The sequence below is a fragment of the Chinchilla lanigera genome, unplaced genomic scaffold (assembly GCF_000276665.1).
Source record: "Chinchilla lanigera isolate Chin_1 unplaced genomic scaffold, ChiLan1.0 scaffold00064, whole genome shotgun sequence".
Taxonomy (NCBI): domain Eukaryota; kingdom Metazoa; phylum Chordata; class Mammalia; order Rodentia; family Chinchillidae; genus Chinchilla; species Chinchilla lanigera.
The window spans coordinates 13282719-13305166 of record NW_004955465.1 but is presented as its reverse complement, the minus strand read 5'-3'; the positions used below and the strand labels follow the sequence as shown (position 1 = coordinate 13305166).

The following is a 22448-nucleotide window of genomic DNA, read 5'->3' as shown; positions in this document are numbered from 1 at the left end:
GCTTCCTTTCATTTCATTTTCTGTATAGACTGACAATCTCTGCCTTTCGACGGCTGCTCCCATTTACACGCAATGTGCTTTTTTAACGATTGGATCTGCGCTGGTCACCGTACCTCTTCTTTGTTCATTCCTGAAGAGACTTACCTGTTCTTTTGTTCCTTCTGCCCTCCTTTGAATTAATATTTATTACTCAATTTGAATTTTGCATAACCTAAAATGTAGTATCTTTTCTCTCCAAATGCTTTTTAAATGTTTTTCTTAAATTGGGGGTAGTGGTGCATGCCTGTAATCCCAGCACTTGGGAGGCTGAGGCAGGAGGATTGCCATCAGTTTGAGGCGAGCCTTAACTATACCGGGAGACTCTGTCTCAAAAAAAAAAAAAAAAAAAAAAAAAAGTTTATCTTTCTGTATATTTATCTTTGTTGGTGTTTGCTGAGGAAACTGAACCTTTTCCCGCCGGATCTGTGCATTTCAGATTTGTGCGTTCGGTGTGGGTAACCTACACTTGACTAAAGGTTCATCTCCAACCTCTCCGTTCCCGAGCCCTGCGCTCCCTGTGGCGGCGATCGGGTCACTGCACGCTCCCCACGAGCGTGGCCACTCTCTGTCTGCCCTCGGCCCCTCTGGACCTTCGCCCTCACCTCGCCTTGGTTTCTCTCTGGAAAGTCTCCCTCCCTCCCCTCCTCCCTCCGCTGCTCTTAGCCTCCCTCCTTCCCCACCCCCCTTCCTCCCTTCCCGGGCCCTGGCGGCTCAGGCTCGCCGCCCCGGGGCTGCAGGTTTGCAGCGAGGAAAAGGCGAGCACCAGGCGGGGTCAGTTCCACCCGGAGCACAGGAGTCAAGCGTTTCCGTAGTGTAGTGGTTATCACGTTCGCCTAACACGCGAAAGGTCCCCGGTTCGAAACCGGGCGGAAACACTGAAGTTAATGTTTTTGCTGCATCCAAAATTCTATAGACCTCGGCGCCTGGGGCGGAGTTACCATCCCATCCCCTTTTAGGGTCCCAGAGTGTAAAACGGGGGCTAACGGGGGCGACTGTGACCCGGCCGCTGTGCGCACCCGCCCTGCGCATCTCCTGAATCCACGCAGGGATGCGCGGCCGGCGGTGTCCCGGAGCGAGCCCGCGGGCGGGCCTACTGGTCCGCACCCGCCCGCGGCCGGCAGAGCGCGCCAGGACCGCCCGGAACCCCAGAGCCGGCGCGAGGCTGTCGGTGCCGTGACCGCGTGGGCCGCGGGACGCGACCAAGGTCGCCCTCGCCACTCGTGCGTAGAAGCTCACTATCCTCTTCCGAGCTCACTCCCTGGGGTGAAGTCCGCGACCTCGGAGTCCGGGTCTCAGCAGGACTGGGGGAGCGCGAGTGAGGAATCTGGTCTCCAGCTCGCGCTCGGCGGGTTTACACTCCACAACGCTCACTGTGCACACCCGCAACGCTCACTGTGCACACTCACAACACTTAGTGTACACGACCCACAGCGTTCACTGGACACACCCACAACACTCAGCGTCTCACCCACAGTCCTGCGGCCGGTTCTGCCCTGTGGGCTCTGGTCCTTACTCCAGCGAAAGCAGATTTGATTACTGAGCAAAGCTGTACCAAATTCTGTGAGAGTCAAAGGCTTACATTGGTGAGGAGTCTGTCAGATCCGGATACTTTCTGAAGGCCGGACAAAGAGAATTCGCGCATGTAGGATGGAGGAAAACTGAAGTCAAAGATACCGCCTAATACGGTGGCTTCGTTATGGCTCCTGCGGCCATGGGCGCACTCTTCAGGGGTGGCTGGATCTAGAGTGTGTGATGCTGGATAAAGGGTGTGATCCCTGGAATGAAGTGAGTGATCACTAACTTAATCCACTCCTTAGGATTACTGTAGTTCTGAGTGGCACCACCCACAAGGCAGGTAGCCCAGATGGGAGAAGAGGGAAAGGCTGGCTACTGGCTGCCTTCAGCCGGCCGCAGCACTCCATGGGCTGTTTCTCCTCTGCGATGCCCCTCTGCCCTGCCACCCTGCCTTGGACCCAGCTAATTACGGACTGAAACCTCTACAAACTGTGACCCCAATAAACCTTTCCACCTTTAACTTTGGGTGTGGGTATTTTGTCTCAGCAATGAGAAAAGTAACTAAGACAGGCCATAATCTGTGAAAAACTGAAATTGCCATGAAAGCCAGGCATGGTGGTGCACACCTGTAATCCCTCTAGCATTCCAGAGGCTGAGGCAGGAGGATTGCTGTGAGTTCGAGGCCAGCCTGCACAGCAAGGTGAGACCATGCATTTAAAAAAAAAAAAAGCAGAAGAAAAGAAATGGCCACGAGTGAAATGTGTGGGCAGGACAGCAACTCTTGGGGACACCTGAGGACTGGCCTGGAGCACTGAAGGTTGAGACGTCTGTGAGGAGACATCTGAGTTCAGACAGTAGGCAGACTTAAAGTTCAGGGAGGATGTGCAGGCTGGCGATGCTGTGGGCTTCCGCGTGCTCGTGTTATTTAAGCCAGGAGACTGGGAGGGATGAGCCTTGCAGTGTGGACAAGCACAAAAGAGCAGGAGGTCGAAGACTGGCCGAGACAGATGGAAGGTAGACGGGTGGAGGGGCACCAGGACGGGGGAGGAACCTGTAAAGGTCGCAGGTAGGTATCCCAGTGACAGTGCGACCAACCTGACAGGGAGGGAGGCGGTAGGAGCGCGGGGCTCGCTGCACCAGCCGCCTCAGGCCGAGGAGCCTGGAGCTGAGCCTCACAGCTCGGAAGTGAGGAGGGAGCAGGGACCCACTCCCGGGAGACTAGGACAGCGCTGCGGCCCCAACTGGTGGAGACCGCTGTCACCCCGTCCTCGCCTGGGGCCAGCAAGGAGCTGCTGAGCTGCGGGCCTGATTCGGGGGGCTTGGCGGCTCGTGGGGTGCACAGAGAGGCTTCGCAGGAGCGGGCTCCCGTTTTGGCCAAGCGCCTCGACTTCTGCAGGTGGAATGGAGGTTTCTTCCCCGCCAGATCCTGGCTTTCGCTGTGCAAGGAAACCAGGCCTGCTTTGCGACCAGCACGTCTACCGGGGCCGGCACGGCGCCCGCGCACAGCAGGACGACAAGTAGGTGCAGTGCTGGAGGCAGGGCTGTGCGGGCCTGCTGGGCGTGTGGTGCCTGGCGCCGGCGCCCACGGCGGGGCAGACCCGGGAAAGAGCGTGCGGCGGCCGCGGGCCCCTCTCCACGCTGCATGGCAAAGGCCCGGTGTTGGTCTGCAGTCCATACGGAAGAGAGTGCTGAACACTGCAGCTGTGATGGCCGAGTGGTTAAGGCGTTGGACTCGAAATCCAATGGGGGCTCCCCGCGCAGGTTCAAATCCTGCTCACAGCGGTCACGTTTTCTGTCTGGATCCCGAAGTTTAGTGCCGTCACATAATTTCATCAGGTCACATCCCTGTGCCTGACTCCCTAAGCCGCATTTCCTACTTTCGACCTGACCCCTCCAGGGGGCGCCAGAGAGCCTGACGCCCTGCGGGGTACCCGAGAACCCCAGGCGCAGTTCCGCACCAATTCCGGCCTCTTCCTCAAATCCATCGTAAGGATTTCACCGAACACCCCGTGCGCCGAGCCCAGCAAGCGTGGGAGCCGATCGCGAGGGCCACGCGGCTTCTGGCCGACCCTGCAAAGCCACCGGAAGCCGAGTCTCCGCCGGGAAGAAGCCCGCGCCCCCCAGCACCTGTCATTTCCACCTGTTTTGCTGTTTGAACAGCTAAGAAAAAAGTCAGTGTAATTCAGGAGCAAGCAGATGATTAATCTGAAGAAACAAATGGGTAGCTCAGACCGCGGCGTAAAAAAAGAAGACACTCATATTACTTGGAAGGACTGAATATTCACCTATCACACAACTGATGTCTCAAAGACAAAACTGGCCATTGTGTTCTTTTCTGTTTGTTTTTATTTTGTTTTGTTGGAGAGAGTCTCGCTATGCAGTTCAGACTGGCCTTTGATCATCCTGCCGCAGCTTCCCGCGTGCTGGGCTTACGGGTGTGCACCACCACGCCCGGCCTGGTCATGGTTTTCAATACATATTTTATGTGAATGTGTACTGTGCCAGTAAACATGCTTTTTTAGAGCAGGCTTTGATAGTAGTCGCTGTCTGAATTACACCATCTCCGCGTCTCTACGGCACAAAGCTCTACTCAACACGAGAACTTACAAAAGACCCTCCGGGCGCGGGCCAGTGGCGCAATGGATAACGCGTCTGACTACGGATCAGAAGATTCTAGGTTCGACTCCTGGCTGGCTCGCTCGGCTCCCATTTTAGCTTCTGCAGTCTGTGCAGCCGACCCTCCCCGCCCGAGATGCTCCCCAGCAGCGCAGGCTCTTTCCACCTTCCGGCTCTCCTGGACTTGAGAGAGGAGGGGGTGGAAAAGGCGAGGGAAGAAAGGTTTTAAACCGAAGGGGCTTTCGAGGGCACCGAGTCTTCCCGCCGTCTCTTCTCCATGGACGCCTTACCGCGAGAAACCCCACCTGAGAGTGTCTTCGAGGTGTCCGCCGCCTCCGGGACGCAGGCCACCCCTGGGTCCCTCTGGGTAGAAGCAGCCGCCGGCCAGGAGGGGGAGCGCGCGGGCAGAGAGGGCGCGAGCGCCGCGGGCCCTCCTGGGGGTGTCCACACACGCGCAGCCCGCGCCCCCTCGGCAGGAACTCGCCCAGCGCGCCTGACAATTCCTGCATCGTCACCGGAAGTCCTGCGGGCAGATTCCCTCTTGTTCCCCTTCCCGGAGCACCTCCGCCGCACGCCCCACTGCGCCACTCAGTTTTCGTCGACTTTCCCTTGCACTTGGTTGGTTGGTTTGTTCTTAAAACAAAACGAAAGTAAGTAGGACTCCGACTCCGTGGAGGGAAAGTTTAACAACTTTCTCGTAGGTTAGGAGTAGTTGGTTCGGATGGACGCTGTGCCATCGAGAGCCGGCGGTCTAAAACGCTAGGTTACTGGCCCGTACGGGGATCGAACCCGCGACCTTGGCGTTATTAGCACCACGCTCTAACCAACTGAGCTAACCGGCCACTTAGTAAAGCATCCTAAGGTGACTTATAAAGTCTTGCATTTGTTTAGCTCAAGGCAGCTTGTTCTTCCCCGCGCTCTGCCCAAGAGACCTTTCCCAGCCGGCCCGGGGCGGTGACGAGGGAGGCCCACGCGCTCCGGCTCCGGCCCCAGCCCCGGAGGCCCGCGGGGGCCGCGCGGACTGAGGCCAGTCTGGGGTGCGAGGAGGGCCCCCCGTGCGGGGCGCGCTGGGCACGCGCCGGCAAGTCCTCCGCTTTCCGGCTCCCACGGGAGAGAGCCTCTCCACGCGCCCGCGACGCGTCTGTGGCTCCCGGACGGGCCCCGGCCTCCGACCGCGCCCTTGCTCCAGGCCGCTCCCACCCGGCGACGCGCGGGCCTGGGTCCCGCAGCCCGAGGCGAGCCGGAGCACCGCGTCCTTCCGGCCGCGCCTCGAGCGAGGTGGCGGGCGCAGGTCGCAGGCTCCGCGCCGACCGTCCGCGCTTCCCCACGGGCACGACGGCGCGGAGGGAAAGCAGCTCGCCCCTGCGGGTCCCCGCTCCCCGGTCGTCCTCGGAGCCCACGCGAGTCCTTCCCGCGCCAAGCCCAGGCAGTGTTTAATTACTGCCCCGCCCACGCCCCGGGGACACCCTGCGGCGCCTGCGGAGCAGTTTGGAAGTTGTGCTGTAGCGAGCCTTCTGCGTCACCCAACGCAGGAGAAGCAAGAAACCAGCAGTGCCTGGGGGCTGTACAGCATGTGTGTGCTCATTCGTTTTGAAATGCGTATTTTTGTGGTGCTGGGCGGGAACCCAGGCGTCGCGAATGCTGGGCAGGGCTGTGTCCCTGAGCCTGCCGCGGCCCAGCTCCGGTGCAGCGGACGCCGTCCCGCCAGCTCCAGGAAACACGACGCCGTGGGGCACCTAGGTGCGAAGCAATACGGAATTTGCAACGCCTTTTGCATGAAAATGGTAAATTGACGCAGTGCCATGTCTTACATATGGAGCTGTGCACTTAGGTATTTGCAGATGGCGATTACCTAGTGGCCCTAGTGAGTCAATACTTTGTTCAGCAAGCTATTCAAAAGCGAGAAAAATGACCTGCAGTTGCCGAAACCCGGGATCGAACCAGGGACCTTTAGATCTTCAGTCTAACGCTCTCCCAACTGAGCTATTTCGGCCTCGCTATAAGAGCGTTCTTGTCTTGCCACATAGTTAAAACAAGGTTTTCTTAATCGTCTTACTTGTGTTTAGCTTCTAGAAAGTGTAAGAAATTTTTGTCTGAGTTTCTAAAAATACAACCTTTTGCCTGTTTCAAAAACAATTATACCAGAGAAAGAGCCCTGAGGCGCAAACAGCAGGATGTAATGACGGAGGAAGCCTGGCCCTTGGGCACGGACGGTTTTCCCGGGAGCTGGAAGCACAGCGTCCCGCTGTCAGATCCCTTGTGGCGCAGAGGGAAACACCGAGCAGCACCGCACATCTGGAGGCCCCACCGAAGGGACCGGTGAGGTCCGACGGAGGAAGGGACAGCTGTGCAGGCTGAGGGGACCGCTGCTTCAGTGCAGAGTGAGGTGGAAACGGCGGCTCACTTCTCGTGAGAACGGGCCCCGGGCCCCTGCAGAAGCTCCAGCCCAGCCCAGGCAGGTGCGAGCTGGTCTTCGTTGGGACGGAACAGTGAATGGAGACTCTGAAATGCGCTCTGTCACGGCGATTTCAAGTTCAAGACCAGCTGTTCACACATTATGAACTGTCACCCCAGGCTCACCTTCGAAAAGAAAGAAAGGCCTCCTCCCTCAAGACCCTGCTTGCGTCTCACCCCAGGGTGTGCCAGGCCCCAGCAGCCAAAGCGACCTGCCGCGCCTAATCCCCAGTCTGGATGGAGCTCGACAGAGAGGCCCAGTCCTACCGAATCTTCACCCAAACCTGCTCATAAGACGAGCTCCGCACAAGTCGTTCCTCCTCGTGATTCAAGCAACGCTTCACTTCACTGCTGACAAAATCAGCGCGAGTCCCCAAAGATCTAAACTCAGGAAGGAACCCCAAGTGCACATTCTTCAGCCACGACCCCTTCTGCTCTCTCCTGGAGTGGACACAAGCACCCCACCAAAGAGCTCCTGCTGATCACGTTCAGAAGGAAGTGCTTTCCTGGACTCATGCTAATGAAAAGGCGCCTTTGGCTCTCAGGGATCCAGACCCAGAAAACAGCGCTGACGGTCTGGCAAAAACAGGCTTATCACCTCTAACGGGTCAAAACAAGGCCTTGGGGCCCAGGAAAGGAGGTCTGATCCTGTCACTTTGTGACATTCACTATGGACAATATAAAGGAGATGGGCAGCCAGAACCAAAGAGTCGCTCAAACTTTAAAGGCCTCAGCTGCTTGAGAGTTCTAAACAGTGTCATGATCAAAGGAAGCACCATTTGGAGCTTGAGAATCAGAGGAGCGACAGCGGGGAAAACCAGGCCACCCACCAGCACGCCCCACGCAGCTTCCAGCTCCCAGCCGCAGGGTGACACTGACAGGGTGCGCACTACCCCGGAGCCCTCTGCTGCCTGTGAAATCTGTGCGCTGTCATCGAAGCAGACCAAGCTCTCTTATAGCACATGAAGGACAGTCATCAGCCTGGGGAAATGCCCTGTGTGTGCAGTTTGCAATTAGAGCCTTCGCTGTGTGGAAACATTTTAGAACATGCCATGAAAACACTAAGGATTTGCTTTGTCTGTTTTGTCTTAAAGTTTTCTTTTCTTTTTTTTTTTTTTCTTTTTTCTTTTTGGTCTTTTTGAGACAGGGTCTCACTATGCAGTTCAGACTGGCCTTGAGCTTACTTTGTAGCCCAGGCGGGTCTCCAACTTGCAGTGATCCTCCTGCCTCAGCCTCCAGAGTGCTGAGATTACAGGGGTGCACCACCACGCCCAGCACCCAGCTGTTTTTGAACTTTAAATAAGTGTTAAATTACTCTAATTAAATGGAATCAAACAAAAAATATTTATACCAACAAAGTAAAAATTTTCTTTTGTTTAAATTAGACAGTGCGTAGATGAGACCCAAAGTGTCCTGATTGGAATGGGAAGAGAAAAACAAAACCACACAGAAGGAAACAAGGAATGCTGCTAAGGCTGCGCACTGTGTGGCCCTGGGGTTTGGGGCAGAGCGCATCCTCATGGGCTGGGGCCGTGGCAGGGACTGGCCTGGCCCAGAAAGGCAGGGGCTGGCCTTAAAGCAATTCAGGAATAACGATGATTCCCCCACAGGATGGTGTCCTGATGCTACACCTTTTATTAATAACACAATATAGAAATTATGATTCTTCTCATCTCCTTTCTATCTTTTTTAATCCTACTTCATTTTCTCTATTTATTTAGATCTTTCTTTTTTTAAAAAAAACATGAGGTAGTCTTTAAGTGTAAAAGTATTATTTGAACAGATTAAATACCCTACTTGATGCTTGTGAATGCTTCCTTTAAAATCTCATTTTCCCCCCAGCACAAGGGGAGCACAGGTCTTCCAACCGGCAGCTCGCTCCCTGCCTCGTAGGCCCCCCGGAGGGAGGGCCCCCAGCGCACGGGGAGCCATGCGGCCGAGAGCTCTGTGGCTCCCCGGCCTTCAGGCTGGCCGCTGCTGCTCAGTTGAGAACTATCATGACACAGAGAAACAATGACACAACTGGCCCACCATGCACCGGCTGCAGATGCCCACCTAAGGACGTGTGTGAATCATTCAAACATGGAAGAACCCCTGGGAATACATGCCATACAACGGGCCACTCTTGCTCCTGCCATTGAGAACCAGAAAGGTCTAGAGTCAGCGGAGGAGCAGCTGCTGAACAAGGACTCAGAGAACATGAGAATGCAGACTAAGCCCACGGAGTCAGAGGTCCTGTGGACTGGGGTCACGAGAGCTGCTCGGAAGCTGTAAACCAGGAGGACCTTGCAAAATACCTGCGGAGACTCCCTGGAAGCCGTTCTTCCCTTGACAGTACAGGCTGTGGTGGAGCCCCGGAGAAGTCTGCAACAGGATTCCTGCTGCCTGTGCTGACAGTTGGGGAGAGGACACTAACTGGTTGTGGGGTCCCAATGCGATGGGAGGCTGGAGAGAAAACGCTACAAAAAATGGCTTTGGCCCGAGACGGCTCACTTGAGTTTTGACAACCCTTAGGCTGTAACTACTTGTTAGATCTTTCTTGCATATCTCTGTCTTCCTGAGAGACCACTTGGAAGATACCATCATGTATTACAGCAGTCATTGATACTTTCCTACTAATCTATTCATAACTCTGTAATGTTTGTATTGTTCCTATCCTATTTCATAAATGGATGCATGTTTATTATTATGTGTTTCCTACCACAACCATTGAGAATAGTTAATGATTATTCAATAGGTCACTCATGTATAGTTCTATTTATTTTCTTTCGAAGATACCTAAGTAGAGTACAACAACTACTGATAATCTCCTACCTCTTTTGTCTGTAACTCATTGTTATTTGTCTATTTGTTTTCCTGAGAAACTATCTTGTAGATAACAATATGTAAAACAATAACCATTGATAATTTCTTACCACTTTGTCTGTAATTTGGTAAGCCCCCCATTATTGTTATCCTTCTCTTACTCTTTAAAATTGTTAGTGTTTGTGTTAGTGTTAGTGTTGTTAGTGTTTATTTTTGTATATCTACTCGACCTGCGATAAACGTGTTAAATAAACTTATTCGAGCTAATTGCTGACATTTGGGCTTTACATGTACAATCAAGTCCTGTGTCCTAAGTGGGGCTTCCACTTCTCTCTTTCTAGTCCTCATACCTTAGGTAACCAGGAAGCCAGGCGCTCACGCAGGGAGGAGCTGGACCCTCCCTTGCTTGGTCCAAGACTCCTTGCGCCTTTGATGCAGGAATTCAGTCCAGACACATGCCTGTGCAGAAGTCCCAGCGGAGCCTGCGGTAAAGCAGAGACGGAGTTGCGCCTTCCAAGCATGAAGGTGGCTGTGCCATGGAGGCACCCAAGCCAAGCTCGAGTCTGGACATTTGTGTGCACCCAGGAGCTACTCTTGGGCCTGGGGAACTGGTGCTGACGACACTCAGCAGCATTTAACTTAGAAGCTGCTTTGGAACTGCAGTGTCTCCTTGTCCTTTGTAGGTGGTCAGTGATTCCTCAGGGGCTTTCATCATGTAAGACGCTCACAAAGATAAATTCTTAATTTAAACCAGGTCGCAGCCAAAGGCAAGAGGATGTGGAAAGGACGTCTCCTTTCCTGAGACCACCGGCTTGGAGCTCTGCAGCTGGGAATACCGAGTGCCTTGTTCCACAGTTAGATGGCCCAGGGACTGCTCCACGGGTAACCATGAAAGTCGTTGTGCTCTGTGGGGTCCCTGCGGTCTGCGAGCTAAGGAGTGGTAATAAACACGTTATACGGTGACATCTTTGTTTCTCCACCTAGCTGGCTACGCATGCTGTTTTGTCCCTCACGCCTGCTGATGTCTACGTTCCTGCCTAACACCCGCCTCAAGGCACGGGACCCTAAGTCATTTAGGGTGGCAGTGCGCAAGGCCCTTCTTGATACTTCCACTGGGGGAGGTCAAGGGGAGCAGTTAGGGGTCCTCATTACTGCTGACTTTCAGGCCCAGAGGGTCGGTCACGGCGTCTGGTAGAGACGAGCGGGTCAAAGGAGCACAGGGCCGTCTGAAGACAGACGACTCAGCAAGAGGAAGCGAGGGTGAGCTTACTGTACATATGGCCCAAGTTTAAGGGTTCGAAGAACAAACATAGCACAGGTTCTGATCCATTTATACCAAACCGATCCAGGGAGAAAAGGCCACATCCTTTTCCCAAAGCTCGGATTGGGATCTGACATGGCCCAGACTCTTTCTTGTTTTGCAAGGCAGGTTAGGGCCAAAGAGCCCATCTGAAACAGTTCAACAGGGGGTGAGGGTGAAGCACTTACGTGACTGGTGGGGAGCCGGAAGGCACCCTCTTCTCTGCCTAGAGGTCCAGTGTACTGCAGCTTGCCAAGTCCGTGCCTGGGTGGTGAGGGGGAGGGCTGGGTGGCGTCTCCGCTCCTGAGCTTTGTGCTGTTCCTGCAACTGATGCGAAGCTCAGGACAGACACCACCCCTGCTATGATGTACTCCGTAGTTTGTACACAGCCAAATGTCTTGTACAAAGGCGCCCGACATTCACTGTCTAATACACACAGAGGATTATAGCCATCTCAGGATCCATTGGCGCATACACCAGATGGAACCTATTCTCTACATGGAAACAAAAGCACTCTCAGTGCAGGATTGCTGCGATAAAGCTAGTGGAGCTATTAACCATTTGCCTTTCTTTGTCCAAAAGTAATATTACTCCTGAAAGTGACAGAAGAGACAACAAAAGCCTAAAGACCCAGGAACACAATGCTAAATAAGCCCAGTGGAAGGACAGCAAGCCACAGGCTTCACAAGCACAACAGCCTGAAAACTGACACTGAGCCTAAATTACTTCACCTGAGGCACAAAGTCCCGCATGTACGAGAAGAATTCCAAGCCTGACAACCCCGGCAGCACATCGTGAACATGCGAAACAAAGCTTCGTAGTCTTGCCTGAGAGAGTGGAAACCTGGGCAGTCTGATCTTACCACTGGGGGAATCAGCAATCGGAACACCAAGAAGACACCCTGTGTGGGCACATGCAACTGGGGGGGGCGTGTCTAGACACAAGGGGCAGCACCACCTGATAGGGTCTGAAAGGGCTCCCCGAGGGGAGGACCTCGACGCTCCCAGCCACTGGGCTGTGGTTCTCTGACCTCCCGCACAGAGCGGGAGCTCCCAGGGTGCGTCAGTGAGGGTGTGGAATTTAAGCTCACGCTGATGATTGGCATAGTGTGGGGAGTGTTGTGAGAGGGGCATTTTAGGGTGGAGCTGGGAGCATGTATGTGTTTGGGGGTAGGAATCTGCGGAATTTGTGGATCTATAGAAAGGTCCAAGAGCAAATGCCAAGAGAAAATCGCTGGCCCACCACAGGCGGAAAGACAACGGCTCAGCCGACAAGTGACAGGCGTGGGCCTAATCGAGTGGATTTTCAGAGGTGGCTGATCTCAGCTGTCTCACTTGAAAACATGCTTTGAACTCTCTGAATGTGTTTCTTCATCCTAAGAAGAGATGTTTGCCCTTTCTTTTATCTGTTTATTTGTTGCTTTTTTGAGATGCGGACTCGCTGTATAGTCCAGGCTGGCCTTGAACCCACTGTGTAGCCCAGGTAAGAGAAAGGGATGAGATCAGTAATTCAAACTCCCAGCTCAGGCACCAGGACCTGACATGAGCCCAGGGATCCTTGTTTCCTACAGCTGTGGGGAGGAAACTGCTGAAAATCAAACAAGTCCTCATCCAGACTTTGGCTGAATCACAACAGAAGTTGAACCCCAACTGCAAAGGGGATCTATTCACAGTCAGCTCAGCAATGAGGGGAAGGGGTGCTGTGAGGGGATATGTGGGGAGATGTTAGTGGAGCGGGGACACTGAGGGGATTGTGTGTATGTGTGTGTGTGTTACTGGGGATTGAACTCAGGGAATGCTGAGGTAGATTGCAGCTCTTTTTAAAATTTTTATGTTGAGATGAGGTCTCCATAAGTTGCTCAGGCTGGGCTCAAACTTTCAATTCTCCTGCCTCAGCCACCAGCAGAGCTTTTGCATAGATGAGTCAGTCTTCCCTGCCAGTGGAAGAGGTCTCCATTAGCAAAAGTGATCCACTAGTACCAGTGGAAATAAATGTATAATCCACTGGACAGGGTCCAAGCAAGTCCCCCAAAGAGGAGACAGGGCAGCCAAGCTTGGTGGCACATGCCTGTAATCCTAGCACTCAGGAGGCTGAGGCAAGAGGATTGCCACCCTAGGCTACGTAGTGAGCTCACAGCCAGCCTGAGCTATATAGAGAGAGCCTGTCTCAAAAAAGGAAAAGAAGTAGAGAAGAGAAAGTTGAAGAAACAGAAAGGAAGGAAAAAAGAGGATAAAGGAGAAGGAGAAAAAGGAGAAGGAAGAAGAAAGGAGGAAGAAGAAGAGAAAGAGAAGGAGGAGAAGAGGAGGAAAGAAGAAGAGAAGAAAGAGGAAACACAGGAAGCTCAGCTTAGCACCCACAGAGCGGGTCTGCGGACTGCTTCCCCTGGAAGGGGCTTCTGGGCCACTGAGTGAGTGGCAGACCGCGGTCAGGCGGAGTCAGAGAAGTCCAGGCTCGGAACGCGCCTCGGGCCGCGGTCTGTGCTGTGTGTTCTCTAAGGCAGCCTTTTGGGCGGAACTCTTGCTTGCGCCTCTATGCGCATTGGAGCCCAGGCCTTAGGACTCTGGCATAAACATTGCCCACATACCACTGTCCTTCAGGAGACGGTTCTTGACCTGCCACCAGGCCACAGAACCTGGGCCGCCAAGGCCCGTGTGACCTCAGCCAGCCGTCCCGACGCGGAGGTTATTTGGCCTGTGTTACCAGGCCAGAGCGGTCCTGAAGGCAAAGGAGGCTGCACACAGAAGGGCCGCGCCGCCCCGTGCCCACGGCTCCTCTCTCCTGTCTGTGCCTTGGCCTCCCTGGAGGTTTCCTGGCATTAGATGACAGAAGCGGCCAACTCTCAGGCAGGTTTGCAGGGGGTTCTGCGTAACACACAGGGGCTGCTCTGTGTCTCAGGGGCATGCTCACCCAGGGAGATTTCTGCGGAGGAGCTGGTCAAGGGGGCATGGGTGCCACCCACCTGTCTCAGGCACTCTCACCGTCACCCACGGGTCATGAACAAAGGGCCTTGATGGCATGGGTGGAGGCCCAGCGCCACGGCTTCCCCTCACCTGACTTCTGTGGCTACAGCTAAATGCCCACTCAGCCTGAGCTCCCCAGGGAGACCTGGTGGCGGGTTGATTACATCGTAGCAGGGCAGAAGTGTTGACCTTCCTGAAATAGGTGCTTCCTGGAGGTGTGGACTCTCTTCCCTGCAGTGCTTCTGACAGGATATGCAGAGCGCCAATTCCACAGGCACTGGTGCCAGCGGGGGCTCCAGCACGCCGGGCAAAGGCCCCGCATCCAGGCCGGCAGTGGTCTCATCCTTCAGCACCACCTGAGGGCTTGACTGCCCCTACTGACCTGCTGGAAACCTCTGTACTTCTGCGCGCTCTGTGAGCACCGCTGTCTTCATGGGAGCGGGGCAGGCCGGCCGAGGGCCCCACTCACTGCGGTCTCCACTGCGGCGAAGCCTGGGTCCTCGCGCCTGGCAGTCCAAGGCCAAGGAAGGCGCTCTGGAGTCCACCTCGGAGACCTGTGCTGACTGCCGGGAGGCTGAACTCCCCTCTGTGCAGTGAGGACAGACACGCTCGCGCCGGGCGCCTCCCGGTATTACTGCGTCCCTTGTAGCTTGGGGTTTCGCAAGGGGAACAATACGATGTAGGACACATATTTTATAAGATTATTTATAATACTCAACCAGTGAATCATATACAAAGAGTGCAGGACATCTGTCCACACAGTAAAAGCCAAAGAATCCAGCCGAGGGCCTGGATCCCACGGAAACGTCCCGCATGAGTCCAGCTGGAGGCCTAGAGCCCACAATAATGTCGGGATGGAAATGGGGGTCACCTCCCACTCCAGGTAAAGAACTAAGGCCCTTGAGGAGCGCTCTCGAGGCCAAGGGGACACACAACGGGTAGCAGATAGAGGTCAGCTGTGTGTGCGGAGTTCAGAGGGATGGGTTTGTGGTGGGTATTTTTACGAGCGGGAGGATACCCAGATAACCAAAGGGTGATTTCCTCGCGTGCCTGGAGGGGCTTCCCAGCGGGCAGGGTTTGGCGCAGGGCGGAGGAAGGAAGTGGACCGGGGCTCGGCGCCCACAGCGGGGCCTCGGGCAGCGCACGGAGGCGGAAACCCACGCGCTCTCTGCGTGGCGGGCCCCTGAGCTCCGGATGCGGCCTTCGCAGCCCTGTGCTCCGCGCCCCGCGCTGGTGCGTCAGGCCAGGGATCGGGCTGTCTCACCCCGCGCCCCGTCCAGCGGCTCCTGGGGCGCGGGCCACGGAGCGAACGTGCTGTCCAGAAAGGGGATCCGTTTATTTTGCATGAAACCAAGAAGAGACCCTTCCTGCTGCCCTGGTGTACTTCTGGGAAAGACTGGCCTTTCTCCTTCCCAATCTTTTTTTTTGGGGGGGGGTGTCTTTTTTTGAGACAGGGTCTCGCTATGCCGTTCAGGCTGGCCTTGAGCTCACTTTGCAGCCCCGGCTGGTTTCGAACTCGCAACGATCCTCCTGCCTCAGCCTCCCAGCTGCTGGGATTACAGGAGTGCGCCACCACGCCCGGCCCCATCTACTTTTATAAACAGCAGCGGCGCTCGGCTCTGCCGGCTCCGGCTTCCGCTCGGATTCAGCGCTCGCCGCCGGGGGCCGCGTGCACTGGAGCGCCGCGGTCCCCCGTGCGCATGCGTGTCCTCCCTAGCTGGGGAGAGGGGCTTGCAGGCGCGCTCGGGAAGGGGCTTCCCCTCGGCTGTGCGACCCCTGCGGTATCGGTAGGAGGCGGGGTCCGTCGGCCTCCTGCTGGGCGCATTTTCTCCCCACGCTTGGAACCTCTGCCACAGGAACCTGCGCTTCTTGCGTGGAAAATAAAACCGCGCCAGCCTGTTCCTAACTAAAGCAAAAGGCCGGACCGCCGCTCGCCCGGAGCCGCGAAGGGAAGAAAACATGCTCCAGGTGAGGCTCGAACTCACAACCTCGGCATCACCCGCACATATACTGCTGTATAAGTACCGCGCGCTAACCGATTGCGCCACTGGAGCATGCTTTCCCACGCTCGCCGCGCGCGCTCTACAGCCGAGGGGCGGCGCGGCCGCGACCGGACCTGGACCCGGCGGCTCCGGGCGCGCTGTAGGCTGCGGCGCCGCGCCCCCGCGTCCCCAGCTCCCCGCAGCCGCCGGCCAGCTCCTCGGAAGGCCCACGCAGCGTGCGCGCCGCTCGCCTCTGGGCGCTCGTCCACGGCCCGGTATTTCCGGGGCCTCCAGGACCGCGGCCGGCTGTGCTCCTCCGCCCAGGTGCGGCGCGCGGGGTCTGCCGAGCCCGCTTTGCCGCCAGGGGCATCGTGTGGCCACGGGACCTGGGTGCCGGCTCCGGCCACACAGCACCCCGCGGGCCGAGGGATGCTGCTGGGTGGCACTGCCGGGACACCGCACATGTCTGCAGTGACATCTGAGGGCCAGGAGCTGTGGGAAACAGGTAAGCTGTGGGAGAGCCGGGGCACCAGAGAAGCTCCTACCCTCCCGCCGCGGCCCCACGGGAGCTAGCTCAGAAGAAGTTGTCTTACATGTCCAGCCTGGAGTGTGGCTACAGGCCACGCGTGACTGTGGAGTGAAAGCTCCTGCTCCCCTGCAGCTGCTCTGAGGCTGCAGGCCATGGGGACGACGGGAACCATGGCCTGGGTGACTGGAACCGCGAGGCTCTGCCTCCTCAGTGAGCCTGGGTCCCCACCCTGCTGGGCTGCCCTCCCCTGACCCAGGGCTCCAGGGCAAGTGCTTCTGCCCTGCTGCTGTTGGGTCTTGGGGCCTCTCTAGTACCGCCTGGGGTGTGTGAGATCCCAGAAAACAGCAACATCTCACTCTTCGGGTCTCCAGGCCCCTCACTTCCTTCCCAGTCCTCATCCTTCCTGTCCACACGGGACTCAGGGCCAGGGTTTCCAGCCAGACCTGGCCAGCAGGGATGCAGACGTGCTTCCACTCCTCCTTGGTCCAAAAACAGAAGCCATCTGCCTCTTCTTAATCTATTCTTTTTTATACTTCTATTTCCATCAACCCCCAAGAATTTATTCTGACAGTGAATTCTAGAAATCAGAGGATCATCAGATTGGCAGTTTGGATATTTGACCTCAGGCACCATGAATTAAAGGTGGGTGTTGCAACATCAAGATGTGTGTGTGCAAAGCGGCGTACCCCCTGTGATCCCAGCACTTGGGGAGCTGAGGCGGGAGGATTGCCAAAAGTTGAAGGCCGGGCTGAACTCCACGGCCAAGACATTAGGACTGTGTGTTGAATGACCGCTTGAGGTGCCCAGTCAACCCTGCTCATTGTCAGAGAGTGAGTCCTACTGCAGACACAGACACACTCAGTGGTCCCTTGTAATCCTCTCTCTCGCTCTCGCAATCTAAAAGCACAAATTAAGAACAAAACACTACACCCAAGAATAAGCATATGGCAAAAATAAGAAACGGAAGCCCATTTCCCAAAAGGCCTGTCAACCAGTGAAACCCTACATTACCGACAGGGGTTAGTTTTGTTCAGTGTTGCCTTTTTAAAAGAACCGATGATGTTATAAAATTAATAGCGTTTTTAACCAATTGTCTTATTTACTTTTCTCCTTGCTTAGACAAAATACCCACACCCAAAGTCAAAGGAGCAAAGGTTTACTTGGCTCACAGTTTGCAGAGGTTTTAGTCCATAATTGGCTGGCTCCGCACAGGGAGAGACATGGCGGAGGGGCATTGAAGAGGAGAAACAGTTCACGGCAGGCAGAAGGCACCAGTGACTTTAGCAGCTTCATTCTGCCCCTTTTATACCCTATCTGGGCTACTGGGTTTAGGGTGGGTCCTAACCCAATGAGTGGACTGATTTAGTAATCACAAACCCTTAATCCCAGCATCACACACTGTAGGTCCAGCCACCCCTGAAAAAGCCCCACCTATGGCTGCATGAGGCTTTGGGGAGACATCTAGACACAAGGCATAACACCAATATACATCAAAACCACAGCCCCTGAAGTTCAGTGAGTGCGCTGAATATTAGAGAAATTAGCACAATAAGCCAGGTGTGGTGGCACGCGCCTGTAACCCCAGCACTTGGGAGGCTGAAGCAGGAGTATCATTGGGAGTTCGAGACCAACCTGCGCTACAAAGTGAGCTCAAGGCCAGCCTGAACTGCATAGCGAGACCTTGTCTCAAAAAAAAAAAAAGAAATGAGCACAATAAAATTATTACAAAAATGGACTTACTTCTCAATGTTATTTTCTTGCAATGCAAGGCTAAATAATTTTCCTAATAATTCCAGCCACCCATGGAGTACACAGGTTCAGAAATGCAGCTTTAACTCTTGCACTTATTGAATTATTCCCTGAGGTGCTGAGGACCAAGTCAAGGCCTCAGGTGCTAGGCAGGAGCTCATCGAACCTCAGCCCACAGTCATGTGCTTCTCTAATCTGGTCCATGAGTCTGTTTGACTGCCAACCGGCTTGTGGGAATTCAGCCTTAATAGAGGCCTAGTTCCAACTCTCAAGAAGTAATTTTAGTGGGAAAGAGAACAAACGTGGCCTCATTCTGTGCTAGCTAGTACGCAGCATATGCTAAATAAAGATGTGCGACTGCTAAGAAAAAGCTCTGGTCCAGATTGAAGGAGAAGTAACACTTGACTTAAATTCTGAAGGAATTCAGAAGGGGAGAAGCTGGGTACGGTGGTGCACGCCTGCAATCCCAGCACTTGGGAGGTTGAGGCAGGAGGATTGCCACGAGTTCGAGGCCAGCCTGGGCTACATAGTGAGTTCAAGGCCAGCCTGAACTACATAGCGAGACCCTGTCTCACAAGAAGAAGGAGAAGGAGAAGGAGAAGAAGAGATAGAAGAGCGCTCTATGCAGAAAAAGTGTGAAGACCCCAAGGACTCGGAACAACCACCGTCATAGGTTGAAGCCAACAGACGGCTGCTCTGGCCGACGCTCCTGGAAATGAATCATCTGTGTCTGAGCTGACTGATTCTTTTTCAGTGTTGGTACCATATCTGATTTGTGGAGAATCCAAAGTACATTTTTGAGGAGTTTATTTGTGTTCTAAGGGCTGTAGCCATTGATGTCTGTGGTTCACTTTTGTGGGGGCTTATGGGCAGCACAATTCCAGGTGTGAGGAGGTGAGAGAGACGGGGGCAATGGCTGTCCCTGCGCGGGCAGGACCTTCAGCTGGGCTGTTACCTCTTCAGTCCTCTGTACTAGTGACTGTGGGTCCTTAGCTTGTTGGTGAGTTTCACTCCTCCTGCAATACCTGCGAAACCTGCAAACTCCCCTTACAGCAGTTGTGTGGTTGTGAAGACAGATAATTTTTTTTTTTATCTTTTTTTTTGAGACAGGGTCTTGCTATGCAGTTCAGACTGGCCTTGAGCTCACTTTGTAGCCCAGGCTGGCCTCGAACTCGCAACGATCCTCCTGCCTCAGCCTCCCGAGTGCTGGGATTACAGGCATGCACCACCACGCCCGGCTGGCATAGATAATTAAGTAGGTGAACGTATGCTCCGTTTCTGAGCCTGGGTGTGTTTCATTCAGCTCCGAGGCAGCTCATCCTCTGCAGGCTGTAGGAGCCAGCTCGGTGTGGCTGCTATCCGCAGTGAGCCTGGTGTCTCTTAGGTCAGGAGGACAGAATTCCAAGTGTAGCACGGTGTTGTGTGGCCATGGCACTGCGTAGGCCGTACTCTAGGTTGTAAGTGATCAAAGCTCAATAAAAAGAAGTTTGTTCGGAACATGCACTTACTAGCCAGCGGCAGGCAGCGCTAATTCTGTTCAAACCCCTTGAAGGATTCTTAGGGCTGACTTTTGGGTACTACCAACAGCTGACGGTGCAGCAGCTTTATTTCTGTTTTCCTACTTTTACAATTAGTATATTCCTCTATACTTGGAATTTAGGGTAAAATGGAGGTGTTTCTAGTCAAAGAAAACACCCTCTTCTGTCAGGGTAGGGAGAGGCCCCGGCGAGATTTGAACTCACGACCCCTGGTTTACGAGACCAGTGCTCTAACCCCTGAGCTACGGAGCCCCCAGTACTTTGTCGCAATCGCATATTTAAATGTAATCTTCTACCTTTAGGTGGTTTGGCGCTTCGCCTCGACCCCTTCTAGGGCTTTCCGGGCAGTGGCCCGACGGCCCCGCTCCCCAGTGGCTCGGCCTAGCGCCCCGCGCTGCTCCAGCAGGGACTCCGCTGTGCCCGGCCCGGGTGAGCGGCCGAAGCACAGGGCTGGCGGGACAGGGGCGGCCCGTCCGTCCCCAGGATCCACGTGACAGACACGGGAAGTAGACAGCCCGCGGCACAGGGCGCGGAAGCCCAGAGAAGCCAGGATCTCTCGGATTCTTCGCCCGACTGCAGCGCCGCGGAGGAGCGCCGCCCAGGTCCCGCCGGCGCGAGCGGGAGGAGCGGCCTGTGCCGAGCGGCTTCTTCACCGCCCGGCCGCGGACCTGCGCAGCGCGTGGATTCTGCGCAAACACTGCGCCACCCGCGCGAGACGCCAGTGTGAGCGCCTGGGCGTCCGCAGGGAGGTCTGCAGCCAGCCCTTCACCGCCACTCGGACCCGAAGTGGATCCCGGCGGCAGCCGTCGCTTTGCCACTGGGTCACTCGGATCTGCTTTCGCGCACGCTCGCGCGTCTCTCTGAGTGTCTCTATTTGTGTTTGCGTGTGCGTGTGTGTGTGTGTGTGTGTGTGTGTGTGTATCCGTGTCTGTGTCCATGCGAGCGCGTCTTGTTTTGGGTGATGATGGTGGTGATGGTGATGGTGGTGATGATGATGATGATGATGATGGGAAAGTCAACAAAACACCGCTGATGAAAAATGTGTGAATTTCAAGGTATCATCTCAGTGTTATTTTAACCACATTTACATAGAAGATCTTAGAAGAAAATTTTGACATACCAGTTGCAATTGCACAACCGTCTTGTATTTTGGAATACCTATTTTCAGGTATCCAAATATTTTAACTGAGATTCAGTGGTTCGCATTTAACATATGCACAGACTCTGATGGCACAGGCACATATCAAAGAGTACGCTGTAAATCTTGCATACTGCCGTAAGTAGGAAGAGGTTTCATTAAGAAGAGTAAATTCTGCCAGGTGTGGTGGCACACCCCTGTCATCCCAGCAGTTGGGAGACTGAGGCAGGAGGATCACTAGACTACATAGTGAGTTCAAGGCCAGCCCAAACTACCCAGGGAGACCTTGTCTCAGAACGAGGTGCAGAGGGCTGGGTCTGAGGGGCCCAGCGAGGCCGGGGTCCTCCTCTGGGCTCCTGGAAAGGGTGGGGTCTCCAACGTCCCTCCGACCTGATCTCTTCAGCCGTGGGGGTGGCCTGGCTCTGCAGTGACCCGGCGCTCCCTGCCTGTCCACTCTGCAGTTCGCAGGTGGTGCAGTCACTCAGCCCACCAAACCCCCTGAATGGGTGTTGGTAGTTGAGACCCCCCCTTACAACTTGCTCCTAAGTGTCAGGATGGCCGAGTGGTCTAAGGCGCCAGACTCAAGTACAGCTTCCCTCCTTGGGGGTTCTGGTCTCCATATGGAGGCGTGGGTTCGAATCCCACTTCTGACACAAGGTTTTGGTTTCTTTTTTTCATAGACAGAGGGCACGGGGACAGGACTCCCCCTGCCTCGGTGGGCTCGGGGAGACGTAGACCGCCACGGGGTCACGTGGTGCCACCTACACGTCACCAGCGACCTAACAGAGGTTGCAAAATTCAGGAGGCAACAGCACACATATCAAAGCTCTCCCCAGGACAGCGAGTTCCCGGAGTGCAGTTCAGACACCCAAGAGAGAGACGCGGCAGGGACAGCGGTGGGAAGGAGCGGGACCTTCCTGTGACTCATGCAACCACAGCCAGGGCGGGCAAGGAGCTCCGCCCGGCCCGGAGCCCCTCGGCCTAGCCGGGGCCGCACTCGCGGACCCACGCGCGGCGCCCCGAGAGTGGATGTGGTATCTCCACGGCCCGTGTCCTTTCCAGCGTTCTTCTCCCAGGCCCGCGCAATTTTCGGTTGCGAGTTTTCTTTGCTCCTTGAAAGTGATACAGGAAAAGGGGTATAGGACCTCGAAATACTCCAAATAATACAAGGGAAGTAAGACTCCCAACCCGCTAGAAGTCCCACTCGCCGAGATCGTGTTCTGTAAAATCCAAGAACGAATTCTCGGAACAACAGAGGTTAAGAGTAGGAAGAATTTATTGAGAGAAAGTAAGTTTCTGTCTGAGAGGGACAGAAGGGGGCCGAGTGGGGGCTCGGGGGCCCCACTTCTCACAGGAGTTCTAGTAAGCCAGGTCAGGAGGCAAGGTAGGCGTGAGGAGGGACAGAGCTAGGACCAGCTGATGAGACCAGGGGGACAGCCGCTCCGGTGATACTGCTTAGGTGGGGATCAAACGGGGAGGCAGGTCACGTGGCCGTGTACCCCGAAGGCGCGAGGCCCTTCCTGGAAAGAAGGGGCCGCGGGTGCCGGCTTAGGACGCCACTCGGGGCCGTCCACCCTCGGGAAGAACTGGGCGTCGCCCTCTCCATCGCGAGGCCTGACCTGCGAGGAGCCCGGCGCTCCGGGCCCGGCCCTGTGCGGATCTCTGAATACCTTCGCTGTCCGTGATGGAAGCAGCGCGTGCTCCGCAGCGGGTGGGCGCCTAACAAGGAAAGCAAACTGGAAATCATCGCGCGCCCGTCCTCGTGGCCCTGGCCGGGACGAGGCCGCGCGTGGACCGGCGGGACCCGCGCTCGGAGGTCGGGG

General features: G+C 55.3%; 8 non-coding genes across 8 annotated transcripts; 4 read left to right on the top strand and 4 right to left on the bottom strand.

Annotated features, from left to right (window-relative positions):
* The first annotated feature begins 841 nt into the window (after nucleotides 1-841).
* Trnav-aac lies at nucleotides 842-914 on the top strand. The gene has a single exon. It is a non-coding gene; the product is annotated as a tRNA-Val (tRNA).
* Nucleotides 915-3254: 2340 nt separating this feature from the next.
* Nucleotides 3255-3336, top strand: Trnas-cga. Its single transcript has one exon. It is a non-coding gene; the product is annotated as a tRNA-Ser (tRNA).
* An 843-nt stretch (nucleotides 3337-4179) lies between these two features.
* Trnar-acg lies at nucleotides 4180-4252 on the top strand. Its single transcript has one exon. It is a non-coding gene; the product is annotated as a tRNA-Arg (tRNA).
* A 686-nt stretch (nucleotides 4253-4938) lies between these two features.
* On the bottom strand, nucleotides 4939-5012 carry Trnai-aau. The gene has a single exon. It is a non-coding gene; the product is annotated as a tRNA-Ile (tRNA).
* A 1078-nt stretch (nucleotides 5013-6090) lies between these two features.
* Trnaf-gaa lies at nucleotides 6091-6163 on the bottom strand. The gene has a single exon. It is a non-coding gene; the product is annotated as a tRNA-Phe (tRNA).
* A 9486-nt stretch (nucleotides 6164-15649) lies between these two features.
* On the bottom strand, nucleotides 15650-15743 carry Trnai-uau. The gene is made up of 2 exons: nucleotides 15706-15743; nucleotides 15650-15685 (listed from the first exon to the last, which is right to left on the bottom strand). It is a non-coding gene; the product is annotated as a tRNA-Ile (tRNA).
* A 3923-nt stretch (nucleotides 15744-19666) lies between these two features.
* Trnat-cgu lies at nucleotides 19667-19739 on the bottom strand. The gene has a single exon. It is a non-coding gene; the product is annotated as a tRNA-Thr (tRNA).
* A 1434-nt stretch (nucleotides 19740-21173) lies between these two features.
* On the top strand, nucleotides 21174-21278 carry Trnal-caa. Its single transcript has 2 exons — nucleotides 21174-21211; nucleotides 21233-21278. It is a non-coding gene; the product is annotated as a tRNA-Leu (tRNA).
* The last annotated feature ends 1170 nt before the right edge of the window (nucleotides 21279-22448 follow it).